Source organism: Podarcis pityusensis (genome assembly GCF_964106645.2).
Source record: "Podarcis pityusensis genome assembly, chromosome: 10".
Taxonomy (NCBI): domain Eukaryota; kingdom Metazoa; phylum Chordata; class Lepidosauria; order Squamata; family Lacertidae; genus Podarcis; species Podarcis pityusensis.
The window spans coordinates 19337105-19349166 of NC_138035.1; the positions used below are offsets into that span (position 1 = coordinate 19337105).

General features: G+C 43.9%; 1 protein-coding gene across 6 annotated transcripts in view; it reads right to left on the reverse strand.

Moving 5' to 3' along the window:
• Positions 1-12062, reverse strand: part of WNT5B (Wnt family member 5B) — a 125430-nt gene that overhangs the window by 29467 nt on the left and 83901 nt on the right. The window lies entirely within an intron of this gene.

Genomic DNA, 12062 nt, shown 5'->3' on the forward strand with positions numbered 1-12062 from the left:
TTTAAACCACAGAGCCTAGGGCTTGCCGATCAGAAGGTCGGCGGTTCGAATCCCCGCGACGGGGTGAGCTCCCGTTGCTCGGTCCCTGCTCCTGCCAACCTAGCAGTTTGAAAGCACGTCAAAGTGCAAGTAGATAAATAGGTACCGCTCCGGCGGGAAGGTAAACAGCGTTTCCGTGTGCTGCTCTGGTTCATCAGAAGCGGCTTAGTCTTGCTGGCCACATGAGCCGGAAGCTGTCTGCAAACAAACGTTGGCTCCCTCGGCCAGTAAAACGAGATGAGCACCACAACCCCAGAGTCGTTTACGACTGGACTTAACGGTCAGGGGTCCCTTTATCTTTACCTTTAGGGTCACATTTGCTCATGAGAAACCTGGGGAACGCATGGCAGTGGTGGGTGGGATCAGAAGCAAAAATGTTCAGAGCAATGGATGTGATTCTCTTACCTTTGTAGTGTGTGCCATGTTCCAACCATGCAAAAGCTAGAGGATTCCATACTCCTCTCTATTTTCCATCCAGGCAAGCAAGAGCCAATATCACAGTTCAAGAACACATTCCAACCAAGCAAAATCACTCCGGAGGCACAGAGTAGGGCCATTAAGAAGTATATGGTCTGGACTCTAGAGAGAGTCTAAAGGACCAGATAAGGAGGCATGGAAGACTGCATTTGCCCCACCCATTGCCTCTGGGCATGAGATTCCCTACCCTAATTCACAGCCATGTAAAGAAAAGCTGTATACAGTGGTACCTTGGGTTACATACGCTTCAGGTTACAGACTCCGCTAACCCAGAAATAGTACCTTGGGTTAAGAACTTTGCTTCAGGATAAGAACAGAAATCGTGCTCTGGCGGCGCGGCAGCCGGAGGCCCCATTAGCTAAAGTGGTGCTTCAGGTTAAGAACAGTTTCAGGTTAAGAACGGACCTCCGGAATGAATTAAGTAGTTAACCCGAGGTACCACTGTACCTGTTTCCTGAGATAAAGATGAATACTTTTTTTTGCCTTGGCTTAATGTAAATGCTTTATATGTTTTCATTATATTGCAAATCACTTCCAGATGCCTCATGGGCAGCAATTCAAAAATTAAATAATATAATTGAAAAATTTAATAATAATAATAACACATCCAGCTTTTCAAAATATGTTAACACAGAACAACGGTACCTCCTGGCAGTGTGGTACTGTAACTTTTAACAAATTAAAAAGACTGAAGTCTTGGACAGAAAATGTTGATGCAAAGTTTCTTATTCAATACTGAATGTTTTATTATCGTTTAATATGGAAAAAAGCTACTGATGTTTAAATGCAAGGCACAGAGAGGTATTGCTGCTCTAATCCTAGATGACGAAGGATGTGTACCATTGTAGTGCCACTGATATACACAACAGTTGAGTGGTTTTCACATGGTAGCACAAAGAGAAAAAGGTCTAAGCCCACTAGAAGCTTACAATTTAACATTTGACAGTAGGGAGAGACAGCAGGAAGAGATGAGGGCAGAAATGGAAACAGAATTAATAGCAAATCCTCTTGCAAGTACTTGGTCTCCACAGAAGTTGGGCTGAAGGATATGAGATTAAACAAGGGGTTCACGGATCAGCAAAAATAATAATAGCCTTGTGTTTCACTAGAAACATCTGATTGACTAATAACATTTTTTCAAAATCACTTTTTTGGCACTGGATATTACAAGACAAGTGCAGGAAGACATGCCAGCGCAAGTGTTTAGAATTGGCTGCCAGAAGCTTAGGAACATAGGAATGACCATAGCGAGTCAGAGCAGTTGTGCCCCTATTCCATTCCAAACTCTCATTTCTTTTGGAAGCCAGCAGCAAAGGACTCAGAGAATACAAGAGATTCATCAGTATGATCCCAGCACCAGGGTTTTGTTTGTTACAGACAGCTGTAACCCAATTAAAATCTGAAAGTGATCCTCCTCCAAGATAAGTTCTTTTACTGATTGCATTTATGACCTTAGATAAAGGATTTGCTGCAGGTAAGGTTTTATTAGGCAACTAAAGAAATGAATAGAACCATAAAGGGGAGGGGGACACCCCAAAAGATGAGAACACTTGAGTGGTGGTATTCCAACAGCTGCCATTTTTCCTCCTTATTGTCATCTGTTTTTAAACTTGTCTCCCACAATATGCATGATTGTAATTTTAATTCAAGTAAAAGGACAAATCATGAAACCATTAAATTGAGAATGCTTTAAAGCTTGTACCAAGAATCATGCTCCATGTAGTGGCTTCTCTAGCCATGTTTGGATTGAAGATTAGCACAGTCCATATCCCACCTAGACTAGAGAATTATTAACTTTCAAAAATCAAGTAAGAATATATTCTACTACCTCCATATCTGGGTATAATTTTAATAACCCATTTACTACTCTAGGGAGCTATGGTGAAGTACTATAATTTTCCTGCCAGCTTCTCTTGCTTTGCTCTTTCCTACATGAACAGTCTACTATCTTTGGGAAATGGTAGCTGTTATTTCCTCCCCTGTGGAACAAAAGGGTAGTTTCCTCTACCAAGGAAGATTTAAATTTCCGAAACAGCATTGGTGGCAGGGGAGAGGCTACCCCACCACCCGTTCTGTGGCCCAAATTTGATCATATTTGTAAACTGCTTTGAGGTTTTCTTACAATCGAACAATATATCAATTTTGCAAAATCAAGAAATAAAATTATTTGTTATGGGTGCATTTCCTATTAATGTGTTTTAAACCATGGGGAGAACCGAGTCCCAGTTGCTCCCTAATATTATGCATGTTTCCAAAGTTCAATAGCGCTTACTTAGGCTATATGCACACCATACATTAAATGGATATGGATTCCCCGCAAAGAATCCTGGGAACTGTAGCTTGCCCCTCAGAGCTATAATTCCCAGCACTCTTCGCAATCTAGTTACAGTGGTACCTCTGGATGCGAACGGGATCCGTTCCGGAGCCCCATTCGCACCATGAAGCGAACGCAACCCGTGTCAGCGGGTCGCGATACGCTGCTTCCGCACATGCGCATGACGTCATTTTGACTGTCTGCACATGCACGAGTGGCGAAACCCGGAAGTAACACACTCCGTTACTTCCGGGTCACCGCGGAGCGCAACCCGAAAATACTCATCCCAAAGCTACTTCAACCCGAGGTATGACTGTACAGTGGTGCCTCGCAAGACGAAATTAATTGGTTCCGCAAGTTTTTTCTTCTTGCGAGTTTTTCGTCTTGCGAAGCACGGTTTCCCATAGGAATGCATTGAAAATCAATTAATGCGTTCCTAGGGAAACCGCTTCCAGGCTGGCGGTGCGGAGAAGGGCTTTTCTCCCCACCGCAAGCCTTCAGGACAGGTACGGGAACAGAGGGGAAGGCGCGCAGCGCTTTCCCTCTGTTCCCGGGGCTTGCGTGGGAGGAGGGTTTTTCCTCCCCACCGCCAACATTCAGAACAGCATTCTGAATGTTGGCGGTGGGAAGGAAAACCCTCCTCCCACCCCAAGTCTTCAGGAAAGCCATCCGAAGCTGGGCGGCGGGAGGAGGCGTTCCCCCCCCGCCCGGCATCGGAGCTTCGTTCCGATGCCGGGCGGCGGGAGGAGGCGTTCCTGCCCCGCCGCCCGGCATCGGAGCTTCGTTCCGATGCCGGGCGGCGGGAGGAGGCGTTCCCCCCCCGCCCGGCATCGGGAGGAGGCGTTCCTGCCCCGCCGCCCGGCATCGGAGCTTCGTTCCGATGCCGGGCGGCGGGAGGAGGCGTTCCCCCCCCGCCCGGCATCGGAGATGTTCCGAAGCCGGGCGGCGGGAGGAGGTCCGAGGACAGTGGGGAAGACGCGCTGCGCTTCCCCGCTGTCCCGGAGATTTCCCTATGGGCTGTCATCTTGCGAAGCAAGCCCATAGGGAAATTCGTTTTGCGAAGCGCCTCCAAAACGGAAAACCCTTTCGTCTAGCGGGTTTTCCGTCTTGCGAGGCGTTCGTCTTGCGGGGTACCACTGTACCAGGATTCTTTGAGACAAGTCATGTACACTTGTTCTGCAGGCCTCCTCCCTTGTGAACAGGGATTGCAACCTGAAGCATACAGCAGCTGCTCTCCTGAAAGACTCTGAGGCCCAGGGGTATTTGAAGGGGGGGCAGGGGGGCGGTCCGCCCAGGGTGCCATCTGGGGGGGTGACAAGATGGCCTGCTGCCTCCCTCCCCCAGCTGTAGAGCAGCCGAGGGCACACGTGTGGGGTCCATACGGGCTGCTGCTCAAGCACTGTCCATATGGGTGCCACACATGTGCAGTACGTGCGAGCATCGTGTGCGCACTGCAGGGCAGTTCACCCCGCCCCTCAGTGCCAGAGAGGCTTTCTCCACCACTGCTGAGGCCCCAACCTTTCCACCAGGCAGTACCACTTTCATACTGCCTTTCCCAGTGATCTAAGCACTGCCTTGTTCTATTGCTTTCTCGGGCTTTCTGTAGCCTAGCACTGTTGCAGGGATCGCTGTCACTAAGGTCAGAGGCTGTGTAGCAGGAAATGCCAAGATATACCTAATGGTCTTCAGCAGCTTTCTGACAGCTGTCTTTGGGGTGCAGAGCCAGAAAAGCAGAAAGCAAAGGCAACAGAGTGAAAAGCAAGATGGCTAAGATCAGTTGAAGAGGAGAAGGAGGAGAAAAAGAAAGCAAAAACAACTAAAAAAATGCTGGCAATGTTACCTGGCTCAGACATGTCGGGGCCAGAGAAGATGGACTGTAATAAACCCGTCATAAAAATACTTAACACTTATATAATGCCTTCCATACGCTGACTTAAAAGTGTTTTATGAACAGTGGGCAAATATTATCTGTGTTTTCTTTTACTCACAAGGCATGTAAAAGACAGGGGAGCTAAGTGAGGTGGACAAGGTCAAAAGGCCTGAAAGTGACAAAACTCAGCATGAGCCATTTAAAAACATTTGAGAGGCTGACACGTACAATGGGAGAGAGAACAACTTTGTACTAAAAAAGGAAGAGCCGTGGGCCGTGGGCTGAAGCTACCATGATAAGTATCCAAAGTATAGGAAAAGATAGGTGATGGTGAAATTAAACCAGGGGAAATGTGGAACCTCGTTCATATGTAGATTTTCCTTTGCAAGCCAAATAACAGCTGAAATCACAGGACAAACTTAAGTGTGGATGGGCCCATAGTGAGCTCAAGAACACAAAAGCTCATGCCACGATAAACCAGTTAAAACTTCAAAAAGCCACAAGACACCTAAGCTGGCATTGTTGTTCAGGATTGGCTTCATAGAGATTCTATGCCTTCAACAGCTGCATGACAGGTAGAAGTTTAACAGCTGCCTATTTCTTATATTTGACTGGCATCCTTCTGTCGTGCAATACAACGGAATGGTGCGCCTTTGGGAGTGATGTCAAACTGTTGGGAGGTTACAGCGCCTGCTGTGGCCGTAGAGACCAATAAGGGAGAGACATGTTTTGTTACAGCTGGGGCTGCTTGGGGGCTTGGCAGGCATGGTACATGATGCTGCAGAGGCAGAAGAAGAAAGAATGATCACAATGAGGGGATGTGTGTGTGTGTTGGGGTGTGTTGGGTGTGGGCCCCCACTGATGACACAGTGCTAAGGGCCCCAAGATGTCTGGTGACAGCCCTGATGACTAGGGAGCAGGAGAAGAACATACAATGACAACATGTCTTGCTGGAAATGCATCCGGTGCATCATATTGTTTCCAAGTAAGACTTTTGGAGAAGGGGCAAAGGGGCTAACACTGCACCAAATCCATACTGAGACATCAGGAATGTTCCTGCCTGCAGAGTAAGGTTGAATGGGTTAGGTGCCCCCTCCTTTCCATAACAGTCAGTTATTCTACCCATGTCTACCACACTCCCTAAAATAAATGCTTACAGACAGCGATGGCATTTTTTTGGACACCATGCTGGCATCCATCTGCTAAACTCTTTCCACACCTAAAGGTCAAAGAGCCAGGTTTCCATGAAATATTTTCCCCTCCAAAATATTTTCATACACAGTAGAAACAGCAGAAAATATAGCTTGCGCATTTTGTAAAGGTATGGTCGACCGTATCTCGAGAGTCTCTGGACTATTACTTAAAGGAGCTGCTCTTGGCCAAGGACTCTGGCTTGTTGACAATTCTATTTGGCATCTTTTCTCTCTGGAGTTTCTATTTGTTCTTCTTTCACCCTGGGCTCTAACCAGGACATCAATTTGCACAGCAAGCTTCCATAGCATCATCATCATCATCATCATCATCAAGTGGTTTCTCTCTCTCTCTCTCTCTCACTCTCTCTCTCTCTAGCTTTCCTAAGAGATATGACTTTGGAGTGGATATTTATAGGGCAGGAGACAGGATTCTGTCAAATTTTAGTGCATTGCCAATTTTAGAACGTGATCTAATCGCTGAAAATATACTGGTGGCACAGTTCCAGAAAGGCAGAGTTAATAGTTAAAAAAGAACTGCATGTATTGCAGGAGCTTCTGATTTATTTATTTTATAGTATCACAAAAATCCTACCTTAGAATCGCTTTGCCTGCTCTTTCCTTTGGGTGAGATCCCATTGTGACAGGGGAACAGGGACAGTGCATCTCTCTTTGCCACCATGTCTCTTTATAACCAAAGATACAATTGAGACAAGTCTGGATGGAAAGTTGCACTTCCCTAGGATGAAGATACAGTAGTTTAATCCATTTGTCACCTCCACCTTTCCTGCTGTGGTAGAGATGCCATTCACCCTCCTGCTAAGTCACTGTACTGTATAGAACTCAGTATTGTAGACAGACCCACCAAGTACAAGCTAGGCTCTTAGGCAAAGCCAGAATCTCATCTGCCTGATCAATAACAACCTATTCTGAGTTTTTATTGTCATTTCCCGAGTTTTATGTGGTGCAATATTTGTGTGTGTCCACAGAGCACCTGAGCATATGTAAAATGTTTCATGCAAGACATTTTACATGTGCTCAGGTGCACTTTGTCCTTTCTAATCCAGCAGACTTTTATTTTATGAGGCAGAATCCCTCCCCCAGTTTTTTCGATCACTAATCCTCTCTCTCTCTAATTGTTTAAGATTTTTTTTATGACATTCTTCTTGTATATGTTGTAGGTTGCGCTGACCAGTGTATTTTAACTAGAAGTGTGGGATATAACTCCTCCATCATTTATTTATTATTTTAATTTGTATGCCACCTTCCCACATAAATGAGCCAAAAGCAGCAATGGGAAGAATACATATTAATGCATCATTATAACAGTTTAATGCTACTAACATAACATAGCAGCAGCAGCAACAACAACAACAACAACATTTTTCAAGGTACCTGGTTTCAGAGGTGTAATCATTTTGCACATACTCAGGGTCACACACATTCCCTTTAAAAAAAAAATACAAGGGAATACAGGTCCTGAGTTCACAAATTTTGTAAGCCAATTCTATTTGTGCAACACGTTCCACTCACAAAAACCTAGAATTTCTTGTGTAGTTTGCCGCTTTTATTTATTTTGTTTGTGGTACAGAATTCATGCTGCACAAAGCAATATCAAAACATTAAAATCCTGTTTAATGGATCCTATAAAAAGTTGTTGGAGGTGTAGGGTGTGTGTGTGTGTGTGAGAGAGAGAGAGAGAGAGAGAGACAGAGAGAGAGAGAGAGAGACAGAGAGAGAGAGAGAGAGAGAGAGAGAGAACTTATTAGCGTAAGTAAACTCTTCTCAATTATAAGCCGACATTTTGGCAGATTAATTTATCCACTGTAGAGCAGAGACTCAGATGAATTGTCCCAAACAGAGATTCATCATCCTCATAAATATTGCAGCAGTAGTGGCAGGAGAGGTCACAGACAGAAGCACTGACCTTCTGAGAGGCATGGACAGCAGTTAGAGAGGCATGGCTGGTGTTTGATAGGTTATGAGTCTGGTTGTTAGGAGCAGAGATACAGCAGGGCTCACTACATATGTAGTCCTTCTCAATGGTTAGTTTGCAAGGGCTTGGATCCTAAGATAAACCAACTTAAAAATGTTGATAGAAGGACTGTAGAGCATCTGTTTTGCATGCAAACGGTCCCAAGCTCAATCACTGGCATATCCAAATTGGTTTGAGAATGTCCCTTGGCTGAAACCCTAGAGAGCCACTGCCAGCCAGCAGGGACAATATTGACTCAGTATAAGGCTCTTCCAATGTGAAGGAACGTTTCCTTTCCCTCCCCATGCCAGCTGCAATGTGTCTCTGGGAAGCACTCTTCTGACCAATGGCACACTTGGGAGCTGCTGGCAAAGGAAAAATCACCCCCAATATACCGTATTTTTCGCTCTATAAGACACACCAGACCATAAGACGCACCTAGTTTTTGGAGGAAAACAAGAAAAGAAATATTCTGAATCTCAGAAGCCAGAACAGCAAGAGGGATCGCTGCGCAGTGAAAGCAGCAATCCCTCTTGCTGTTCTGGCTTCTGGGATAGCTGCACAGCCTGCATTCGCTCCATAAGACGCACACACATTTCCCCTTACTTTTTAGGAGGGAAAAAGTGAGTCTTATAGAACAAAAAATACGGTAAATTACCTTAAGCAAGTTCATGGGAGGAAAGTTTCTTGTCTCTTTCCACTAACACCCCCAGCAGTCTGCCTCCCTGGTAGCCCATCCAATAACCCCCACTAGGGCATTTTGTGGGAAGCAAGAGGTGGGAGATTTAGATTTTTTAGCTTGGGTATGGCTCCATGTTTGTGGAATCCCCTCCCAAGGGATGCGAATACAGTTCTAACAGAGCAGACTTCGAAACCCGCTTATTTCAGATTGCATTTCTTAAAAGAGTTACGGCAATGATGACTTGAAATTGTCTGAAACTGTTTTAGCTAATCCATAATGGTGTACTGCTGGTCTGCATATTGTTTTAGATTGGTGTTTTAAATGGGTGTTTTTACTGAAATGTGGTATTTTATGGTGATTTTATCTAAGATGCCTGGGGACGGGGGTGCCTTAAAAGGTAGCCTAGAAGTGATTAAATAAATAAATGTTTTAGATGGGGGGGGGGGACAGGATTGTGGGAGGGGAAAAACAATTAAAATGATTTTTTTTTTACTAAGGATCATCTGAAGCTGTTGTTAAGTAGGAGTTAACAGGGGACATGGGGGGGGCGCGGGAGATTAGAAACTGTAAAGTTTACTTTTGTACAGTTCAGTAGGCACGATACCATCATTTCCGTGGAAATCAAGCAGCTAATAGCCCTATTGGCAGACATTAACTGCAGCTAGGAAGTTAATTTCAATGCCATTAAGTAGGATACCTTCCTTCTCCCAGATTTCTTTAGGAATAAAAATGGTTTGAGAGACAAACAGCGATAGGAAGAATTCAGCTTACTCACTACAGGCACAAGACAGCCAAAATTAAGTGTTCCTGTGTCCCATTTCTTTCAATGTAGGCTGCAATCCTATGCATATTTACTAGGGAGTAAGCTCCACTGAACTCAGTAAGACTTACTTCTGAGAAAACATGCATAGGATCACTGCATATCACGTGCGTAACTCTCCCACATATATTGTTTACAAAAGTATTTCACTTCAGTTGGGTTGCACCACCAGTTAGGTTTTCAATTGATATGAAAACAGCTATATGTGAAAAATGAACACAACTGTGTAGTGATCATGGTGCATGGCCACATGAAGCCATACACATCACTAGTAGCTGATAACCATTTAAACTACTTTGACAAATACAAGTCAACAATTTTAAGACAGGAAAGGAGTCCAACACAAGTGTCTCTGAATGTTGAGTTTACATATTAATACATGAATGCTGGCTCTGGATATTTCCATGTCCTTTCTAAGGCCCAATGGGACAATGAAGTGATAAATAAAATAAAATATGGTTCTGAAAATACATTGTAAGGCACTTAACAGTGAGACTAATGTGTGTCTACTCAAAGGTAAGCCTCACACGATTTAATGGGACTTGTTTCCAGGTAAGTAGGGGCAGTATTGCAACTCTAAGTCTGTCCATACGCTAAAACCACTTGCTTAGGACTAATTCCATTGATACTAATAATGTGTTTCTATCTTGGAACCTAAATGAAGTGACTATCTGATTACCTCATTATGGCCACACAAGTAGTATAACAGAGTATGTGTGAAGGCATTATACACTCAGCCTGAATTACTCAAATCTAAACTAAGTTGATTCCCTCAAATAGCTGCCAATAAATAATGTCCCATTCCCTTTGAACATCAATGTAATTTGGATGGGGGAAAGAACAAACAACTTTATCATCTGGAAACTACCCAGGGGGTTGGAATATCAGTGGTTATTCCAGGAAACTGGATTAACAGCTCCCAAGCAGGTGAAAAACATTACAATATTTGTGTGAAATGCAATTTACCACTTAGACCTTCAATTCTGTGTATAGCTATTACTAGCAAAAACATTTATGGTACCTAATATGAAATAAACTCTCGGTAAAGAGTTCTGAGGGTAGAATATATGTATTCAAGACACAACTTTTCAAAGAATTAAAGAAGCCTCTTGCCATGGAGGTGACAATGCAGAGTTTTGGATATACCGTATTTTTTCGTCTATAAGACGCCCCCATGTATAAGATGGCCCCAATTTTTTGCGCCCAAACTTAAGAAATAAATATTTTAAATATTCCGTGTATAAGACAACCCCCAATTTTAAACTTAAAAAAACTGAGGGGAAACATAGTCTTATACACAGAAAAATACGGTAATTTTAGTGAACGTATTTCTACCATTGCATCTGTTCACTGTCCAGACGTAATTAAATCTTATAAGATTTACAGAAACCAGTTACAACCAATTTTAGAACAGAACCATCCTTTCCATGCACTCATCTGATTCCTCAGGTTACCTAGGAGGCAGGGGCCCACAAATACAAGTGTTGGTGACCAGAAATTTTAATTCTGGCAACCAGAAGGAAAAGCCTACTGCATATTCCCACCATGGGAATAACAAAATTCTTTCAAAATCCCTACTAGGGCAATGTCTTTATTAGGTCAACCAAAATATCACAACATAGTGTGCAAGATTTTGAGTTCTCCAGAACTCTTCAATGGGCTAGATAGTGAACAGAGCAATTGGGGGGTGGGTCATCAGCAATAGAGGAAGGGAGAGCATGCCTCTTTCAAAACGGTGCCATGCTGTGACAGCATCAATGTCATGACTTGGAGGGAAGGAGATCCTACCATAACATGCAACAAGAAAATAGAGCCTATGGACCTCCAGATGCTGGACTTCAACTCCCATCATGCCTGACCGTTATCCATGCATTGAGCTGATGGGAGAGAAAGACCTCTGGAGGGCCACAGGTTCTCCATCCCAGACATACAGGCTTGGCCCTGGCATAATCTGGTTTACAAACCCTAAACCGTAGTTTATGTTCAGATGTAATGAGCAGCTATGGTTTGTCACAAACCATGACAGGAGGGAACTGAAGAACTCATGGGGGAAAATGAGCACTTACGTCTAAGACATATTCCAGGTTCATTCACACAGGGCCCAAAAGTCAGTAAGCACCAGGGATTTGTCTGAACAAAGCCAAAGACTTTGCCAGCTGCTTCTCCTATAAAACTATTTCCCAGGACATCAGGTAAAAATGAAAGGCACACAAAGTGCGAGTGGGAAAGGTGAGCTCTGCTAGCTACAACTGGCTAAGCCCAGCTAACGTTTGTAGACCCCTCTTAGGAGGCTTGAGACTCAAATTCTCAAAGACTGCAGAATACGCTTCTTACTGCAGATTTACAACCTAGGAGGCCAGGCACAGTCATAAAGCCATAGTGACTATCTGATCCCCTCAAATCTAACAATTTCAGAACTAATATGATTTTTATTACATTGTTTAGTGTGTCTCTAATGGGATGAGGGCTAATACAACTGGTTTGCCTGGAGCCTAGAAAATGCTGCTCAGGTCATGATGAGCATGGCATTCAAAATGTTTGTCTCCGTGATAAACTGCACTGATAATGTACATTTTGACTGCCCCATCTGTCTTCTTTTTGGAAGCTCAGAAAAATTGCAAACAGCTGCTATTTGGATAAAACAAAATCCTATTACAGATCATTTTTCCTTATTCCTATTAAACATATGGTAAAC